This window comes from Solanum pennellii, chromosome 7 (assembly GCF_001406875.1).
Source record: "Solanum pennellii chromosome 7, SPENNV200".
In the NCBI taxonomy this organism is placed as follows: domain Eukaryota; kingdom Viridiplantae; phylum Streptophyta; class Magnoliopsida; order Solanales; family Solanaceae; genus Solanum; species Solanum pennellii.
The window spans coordinates 12,999,553-13,008,518 of record NC_028643.1 but is presented as its reverse complement, the minus strand read 5'-3'; the positions used below and the strand labels follow the sequence as shown (position 1 = coordinate 13,008,518).

Here is an 8,966-nt window from a genome sequence, read left to right as displayed (position 1 = left end):
ACTAGTTCCCATTGAATCATAGGTTGGTTATGCTTGCTGGTAGAAAACTAGGGATGAAGTGTGTTTTCATGATGATTTTGTGTTTATATGTATGTTTGGAATTAAGTGACTTATGTTGATGTTTCCGAATACGTAACTACGTTGTATGTGTCTGTTGCCGTGGCTATTTTTCATGTTTTAGGACTTGAAATGACATGATAGTTCTTTATATTTCATGTACACATGTTTATGTAAATGTGGTGTTCATATGAGATGAAATGTGGCTGATTTGAGGGATAATGTCTTGGCTAACCGAATACATGAAGACGCACCTAAAACATTCTAAATGCACTACCAAATTCCCCTAAAAACTAAGGTGTAACTTGACGAAAGGATGCTGAAAAAAAATTAAAAGAAAATTTCCAGCTTCTATTGATGAATTTCAGTCAGCAAAGAGGGTTTAAAATGTTAAAAAATAAATTAAAACAAGTGATGTCATGGAGGATTGAACCCGTGATCTCACCATATAAAAAACCATGAAAATAAAAAAGTAAAAATAAAATGTGGAGAGTGGGTATTGAACCCACAACCTCTTGAATGGATGAGAGAGTTAGGAGGAAAATATAGGAGATAACAAAATGTGGAGAGTGGGGATTGAACCCACAACCTCTTGAATGGATGAGAGAGTTAGGACGAAAACAAAGGAGAAAATAAAATATGGAGAGTGGGGATTGAACCCACAAACTCTTGAATGGATGAGAGTTAGGAGGAAAATAAAGGAGAAAAAAATGTGGATAGTGAGGATTGAACCCACAACCTCTCGAATGGATGAGAGAGTTAGGAGAAAAATAAATGAGAAAATAAATATGGAGAGTGGGGATTGAACCCTCAACCTCTTGAATGGATGAGAGAGTTAGGAGAAAAATAAATGAGGAAATAAAATGTGGAGAGTGGGGATTGAACCCACAACCTCTTGAATGGATGAGAGAGTGAGGAGAAAATAAATGTGGAGAGTGGGGATTGAAGCCACAACCTCTTGGATAGGTGAGAAAGTTAAGAAATAAATTAAAAGAAAAAAAATAATGAGTTTGTAGGGGATTGAACCCACAACCTCCTTGCCTTAAAACAAAAAAGGGGAGGAGAACAAGAAACAAATATTATGGGGTTGATGGGAATCGAACTAGGTCTCCCAAATCTGAAAAAATGCAATTATCAAAGTTTAAAATAAGATTTAGTGTTGTTCAAGGGATTCAAAATCGGGTTCTCTTGCCAGATTCTTTATTGACACATAAGTCATACGTAAACAAATATTTAATGAATGCTGCCTCTAAAGATAAAAATCAAGATCTTGGCATATATACAAGATACATAGGTCTTGTAATGCATAATCTTACTAAAGTAAGAATCACTTAACGAACTATAAATGAAGCCCCATGGCTTGTATGTATACACACATAAGTCTAACATACGTTCAAAAATAACTGAACTTAAGATATACGTAATGAAATGAAGAAATTAACATTCACGAAATAAGAGGTGAGTAACTATGAAAAATAAAGGTGCTAATAATGAAGAATGTGGTGTCAATCATGATGTGAGGTTATTGTATATGATGAGAGCAATCTCAAATGAGCCTAAGTAAATGTTACCAATACGTACTCACTAATAAGAGTGTAAGATAATGAAGAGACCATTATCTATGAACACTCTAATGAAAATATTGACTTTAATACACTTCATACTAATGATGAGATGGGAAATCATCTATTGATATATGATGTCCTCATACTAGAAGCCAACTTCCATGATATATGAGTTGAATGTAATGGAACTCTATACTGAGCACCGATAGGCTAGCTATGAGCGGTGATGCCTTCTTTCGAAAAGGGCGAAGGTTCACGTAACTCTCATGAGATCAGAATGTCCGGCTTGCCAGGTATGGGTCTCCATACATCTCCTAGTCTTTGAATCTATATTGCCACTATAGATATTTGGCGGATTTAAATTCCCATATATGCTAGCATGTTATTGAGTAACTTTGGCCAGTGATTCAACCTTTTTTAGGTGTGGGGGAGACACTGGATTTCATGGTGCTCACATGATCTATGTCAGTTAAAGTTAAAGTTCCCAATGAATGAATGAGGTCAGCCTCAAATGAATCATATAAAGAAATGAATGGTACCGAAGGTGTTAGGATAGCATAATCAAGAGGTGAGCTAGATTCAGGTAACGACATTAGGTTATTCGTGATCATTGCACAGCAAACCCGATGAAAGTCTTAAACTACATCCTACGTATAGCTGGTGTTCACACTGGCCTATGAATGAACTGAAATGAGGTACGTATGAATGAATGAAGCAGACTCTGTGTTTGCTAAAGAAGGCTCCCTAGTTGAGGTTCCATATGTTGAGCCCTCATTTTGGAAAGTCTTAAGGTCAAGTCCATGATAACAAGGTCTCCTGGTATATAAATGAATCATATGAAAAAAGTTATGTGTTATATGTTATGTACTATATGAGGATATTATGTGTTTATGCCATACGATAATTATAATGATGCATGTCACTCTCATGGCATAACTTTCCCAATCTAAATTTGGCAAGTCCACTGACTTGACTTCCAAAAATCATGTCGTTAGGAAAGAGCTATTCTTTCTCATGCATGTCCCTGGTGTGTGCTCTTATATACCCATACTTAGTACAAGTGTGTACTAATTCCATACAACCATCTACTTTTAGGTGCAGGCACAGATGGACGGTAGAGCTACAGGTTCGTTGTTGCAGCTATCCGGACGCCAGCATTCATCCGGAGTTTGGTAGGTCCTCATGCTTTCGAGGATGCTACTGTTTTACATTCTAGCGTAATTTTAGGGTTGAGCTAGTGGAGCATGTTCCACTAGCGTTTCTTTCCTGTTTTGGTTCAGACTTTGTATTGGTGCTATTTTGGCCGATATACAATAATACTTGATGAATTATTTCTTTCAGTTGCTTATCTCTTAAATGTTAGATAGTTGATGATGAACGATTACGAGATATAAAGAATGTTTAATAAGCATGTTAAGAAACAAAAATTTTCAAATTTTTCGCTAAAATTAACCTATGTAAAGTAAGAATGACGTAAGTAGGCTTGTTTGCGACCTTTGAGAGGTCAACGATGCCGGTCTCATCTGGAGTCTAGATTCCAGCGTGACAACAACAATGACAAAGAAAGCATAAATATCATGGGATAAACTCTATCAGCCAGTGTCAACAGGAGGACTAAACTTTATAAACATTAAGTTATGGAATTAAGCAGCAATCTGTAAACTACTCTGGAGTGTATGTCAAAGGAAGGAGAAGATGTGGCTAATATGGGTCCACACATATTACATAAAAGGGAGAAGTGTATTGGAGAAAAGTCCAAAAATGCATCGTGGATGATTCATAGAGTATTCAAATCTAGGGAATATTTTGAAGTAGCTGGATACAATATGATAAACGTTCAACAAATGGACAATTTTCACATTAAGGGGCTATATCAAAGGCTCCAAGGCCAATTTCCAAAAGTTGAATGGAGGAAGTTGATCCTAAACAATCAGGGTGCACCCAAATGGAAGTTCATATTCAGACTAGCAATTTGTGATAGATTGGCAACACGTGATAGGATTGCTCGATGGGAGTTTAACACCACGCCACTGTGTACATTGTGTTATATCTGTAATGGAACAGTGGAGTATCTCTTGTTTAAATGTGAGGTCTCTGGAAGCATTTGGCGGAAGGTAATATGATGAAAAAATATACCGAGAGGGAATATGGTGTGGCAAAGGGATATACAATGCGAAATTAGAAATTGTAAAGGAAGAAGTGATGGTGCAATAGTGTACAAAATTGCCATGGCAGCAACTGTTTACTATGTATGGCAAGAGAGAAATCGGAAAATATTTAAGTTGAAGGCAAGATCACTAGATGATATACTTTGGGTGATCATACAAGAGACTTATTTTCGAGCAAGCCAAATTTCCAAGCTAGCAGCATTCATGAGGATGTTGGACTACTACCCATCATAGTGTAGGATTATTGAAAAGAGGAAGTTGAGGAAGACTATTGATGGGGCATTATGTCCAGTGTAGTCATTTTGTTTATATGAGTTTTATAAATTGTCATTTGGTAAATAAAATAAATTTACTTACCAAAAAAAAGTATGCGAACAAAATAAATAAGCTACTAACAGGAAATGGTAAAACATGGTAAGAAAATCTAATATAGACTTTGGTGAAACAATATAGAAACAAATATTTTTATAAATAATAGAAAGTTTTCTCTTCATTTTTGTTCTTATCTGCTTAACTTTTTTTTTTCTTTCAACAAAAAAACATCTAAAACAATTTAGTGTTATCAATTATTCTTTTCAGAAGAAATAATGGAGGAACAAAACAATCAACTTTTTGAAATTGTCAGATGTCTGGTGGTAGATGTTGATGTCAGTTGCCATCTCATTACTTCTACTTTTCTCAAGAAATCCAAATTTGAAGGTACTTCACTTATGTTTTTCATTTAACTAAATTTTGTGAGTGTCAAAAATCTAACATCGTGATAAACTTATATCATCTTAAAATAAAGTATAGTTTCTATTCTTTTATTTCTATCACATTTTTATTTGAGAATTACATCGATCGAGATTTATATAAGTAAAAACTAGTCATCAATTCATCTAATTAGTTTCTTTTAATTTCTTCTTTTCTCATCAACCAATTTTGGAAAACTTTCTATATGTATTATCAATAATTTTAGTTTTTTAAATATGTTTTACAATAATATAATTGTTTGGTTTAATTTAGTTGTGATAGTGAAGAGCGCAAAAGATGTGTTGGGTGTTTATCGGAGCAGTGACCTCTCCTTTGATCTTGTGGTTACAGAATTCCACATGCCCGAAATGAATGGCTTTCAACTTCAACAAGAAATAGCCAAAGAATTTAGCATTTCTATTGCTTGTGAGTTCATAATTCTTTATATTCTTCTTGGAATTGAAATTATGTTGTATAATTGATATCTATAAGAGAAAAAAAGTTTCTTATTGATAATTATTGATCAATAACATATTTATATATAAAATAACTCTCCCAATGAGAATTGTTGATGATTGATGGAAAGAAATTAACCCCACCTCAAATATAAAGGCTTGCTTTTGCTATTTTCGTATAACCTCAACCCTTTTATTTAGATTTTGCTCAAAGTGTATGACTTAAATTATTATTATTGGATATGATCACTTTATTCAGCAGATGAAAAATAAAGTACAATTATGAAAGGGCTTGAGAGTGGAGTTACTTTTTTATGGGAAGCCCATATCGCAAAACAATATTAATTATTTATGGAAATAGCTACCATCGGAAAGAGGATTATAAAGGTAAACACGGTATTAATCAACAGAATCAAGACAATACCAATGAAAGAATCCCCCATGAAGTAATACATATTGAATCTTTATCGTTGGACAGTGAGAAGGACAAGCACATGAGAAAATGTGAATTGATTGAAAGCGAACAGAGTTCATCTCCACCATGAAAGAAGATTAGAGTTGTTTGGACATATCCCGTTCATGAAAAATTTGTGAAAGTCGTTTCAAAACATTGCATGAAGAGTAAGTCTTCTCGAACATTATATAGCGAAAAATATGAGATCATCTAAAAGTTATCTATGTTAAACTACTTTATATTTGGTTGATGATTTTTTTTTCCGGCAAAATACCTATGTTGGACCCTAAACTTGACTTCAAATTTTAACTATGACCTCCAACTTTCATAATGCACAAACATACACTTTAGCTATCAAACTTTTAAATAAATAAATACATGAGTCCTACATAGCACAATACACGTAGGACACCACGTAGGACAAAAAATGATATGTAGGATGACATGTGTGTCTATTTGTTCAACTTTATACAAGTTTAAATGTCTACTTGTGCACACCCAAAGTTGAAGGGCATAAATGTGATTCGAACCCAAGTTAAAGGATAAATTTATGTATTATGTCTTTTTTTCTGCAGAAGCGTATTCAAGGAAAATTCTTGACCTCATGGATACTCCTTATATGACTAGAACACATGTTGCAAGTCATTTGCAGGTATACTATAATTAACTCATCAATAAGAATTACTAATTGAGTATAGAGTTAATGATATTGTATAATAAAATAAATGAGCATAGCAAGGATTTTTTTATAATATTAAAAACTCTAATGTTTATTACACAAAAGTAAGAAAATAAAATTAAGTCATAACTTTATAAATGTATTTCAAAGTAAGTAAAACAAAAACGAATTAATTAAAATAGAGGTCTATTTATGATAAATTTAAAAAAATTAGGAGTTTATTTACTGATCATTGTAGTTTGCAGCATATATTCACTCAAAAGAGTTTGAATTTGAGACAGCGGAGATGGATGGAGTTGATGTGATCATTCATTACAATCCGAGCAAGGCTAATATTGTGGCAGACGTTTTGAGTAGAAAAGAGGTATGTATGGGTAATTTATCTTACTTAAGTGTAGCAAAGTGACCCTTGGTCAAGGAAATATAGGATTTTGAATCTAAGTTCATCCATTTGGGCACCTCCGAAAGACGTGGGGTGTTAGCTAGTACTAAAGCCAAGCACATGTTCATGGAGGATATCAACGCCAAATGATTCAAAGATGGGAATTTATGAGAACTTAGAACAAAGATTGCAATGGGTAAGTCCCAAGAGACTACTCTTGAGGCGAATGGGGTACTCAAAAATAAGGGTAGGATTTGTATTCCTCGAGTAGATGACTTGATATAAAAATTATTGGTGAAATCTCATGGTTTGTAGTATTCCATTCATCCGGGTGTGACCAAGATTTATAGGATCTGAAGCAAATTTATTGGTGGTCGGAAATGAAGAAATGCATCACAGAGTTTGTGGTGAACTACCAGAATTGTCAACAAGTGAATTATGAACATCGAACGTGTAGAGAAATATGGTAGCGATCGGGTGAAGTAAATATGAATTTGATTACATAATCGGTTAGATAACTCTTTAAGAAATCTTTACGACTTTAAGAAATTGAATTTGTATAAGTAGATCTCCAGGAATCGATCTTGGCGTTAAGGGCATTTTTCTGAGTGTATGGGGTTAAGGTTATGCTGTAAAAGATGGGAATTGAAATTCCACTAGGTATCTCACATCCCCAAAATCTGCAGTTATAGCGTACGAATCGAGATTTAAAATCGTAGATATTTGGGATTTTTCAATGAACCTCACATGTCCAAAAGGTGCCGCTGCAGTGGGAATAGTGTTGCTGCAACGACGCTGCTACAACAGAATGGGTCGTTGTAGCAGGACAGTCCTGAATAAATTTGTAAATAAAGCCCCTAAACAGCCTTATATAGCAGTTTTCGACTCTATAAAATAACCCCTGGGTTATTCCAACTCGTTTTTGACTATTCTTGAAGCTAAAGGTAATCTTTTCATTCCTAAAATTCACTTTCCAATCTGTAGAACATAATCAAATGGGTCAACATTGATGGCGAAAGGTTTCTTAATAGATTTTATGGTGTATTAACCCTAATTTGGATAGCAGGGATCATGAGTTTGATCTAGGGTTCCTAGAATTTAAGTATCATGGTAATTAGCGATTGATTGTTGATTCTAGTGTTATTGTGATTGTTTGTAGATCAAGAACAAGCAGAACGAATCTGGAAGGTGAATGATCAAGTTTTATAGGGTTTCAAACATGTTTCAAGGTAGTTATTGTGATTTCATGATAGTGTGATGCATGCATGATGTTTCTTGATTATGATACTTGTATGTATATGAATGTCACAATATTGATCGTGTTATGGTAACTGAGATAGATGAATAATATAACCATGAAATCATGATGTAAATGTGTGATACTTATGATGTACTTGTGATTGTGATTGGGTGTGTGAATGGGGATAGGATTGTCACATTTCGACAAGCTAACTTGGATTGAATTGTCATGTTCCAGTATAAATGTTGGATCGGATTGCCACGTTATGACAAGATAACTGGGATCCGGTACCACTCCAGGGCACTAACAGTTTGAGTTTGGGTTCTGTTACAACACAAATGATGTGTTAAGCATGTGAAATATGTCGTCAACTTATCATGTTGATAATGTTTTTTATGTTGATATATATGCATCTGATTATAATGTTTGTTCGAATTTTTTATATTGCACTACTGGGATAGCTGCGTGATCCTACAAGTACATGGTGTTTGTGTACAAATTCTGCACTTCCTCTCATTTTTGTTGAGTACATGGCATCTTCAAGAATCTACTGACAGGCCTCACTTAGGATATTAGATATTATTGCATCGACTTCAAGGGTGAGCTGCATCATCCGGGCTTCCATGGAGTTCTGTTTCGTCCATGTCCACCATTTCTAGACTTGGACCTTTATGTTTAGTTAGTTGAATAGTTCATTATCAATTCCTAGTTTAGACTTGGTTATCATTAGTATTTTTATTATATTGACATTCAGATCTTAGGTTTATATTCAACAAATTTTAGTTGTTAGATCTTTTGTTTAGTAATGAACTTCGCTTTTTGTCATTTCTCTTCCTTCCGTAACTTAAATACCGTAGTTTTAGAATAACTTCTTTAGTTGGATAGTAGTAGTGATTCTCCCACAGACTATTAAGTGTGGAGCCAATCACGACAGTTTTTGGGTCGTGACAGTTTGTGGTGGTGTATTTCTTATGGTGACATATATTTATAGAAAAGTTATCCTTGCTTGAAGTGGATATAGAATTAAGAAGTATCAGGAGCATTGTGATTTGTATTTATTTTCACATGGTTACTAATAGACATGCTTCTTTTTTCAATTAATAGTGTATGATACTTTCTGAATTAAAGCATCAATAACAATAAATATAATAACTTATTCTTTTTATATATAAATACCATAAAGAATATTGATATTTATATATTGAGAACATTTTTCACTCACATGAGAGGAAAG

The 8,966-nt window shown here is 34.0% G+C and overlaps 1 long non-coding RNA gene across 3 annotated transcripts; it reads left to right on the top strand.

The window, feature by feature from the left end:
• The first annotated feature begins 5,018 nt into the window (after positions 1-5,018).
• LOC114078087 lies at positions 5,019-8,557 on the top strand. Of its 3 annotated transcripts, XR_003579632.1 has the most exons (5): positions 5,019-5,598; positions 6,007-6,083; positions 6,356-6,474; positions 7,652-7,721; positions 8,194-8,557. It is a non-coding gene; the product is annotated as an uncharacterized LOC114078087 (long non-coding RNA). The 3 variants fall into 3 exon arrangements; XR_003579631.1 differs by having other exon boundaries at positions 7,652-8,557; XR_003579630.1 differs by having other exon boundaries at positions 6,356-8,557.
• The last annotated feature ends 409 nt before the right edge of the window (positions 8,558-8,966 follow it).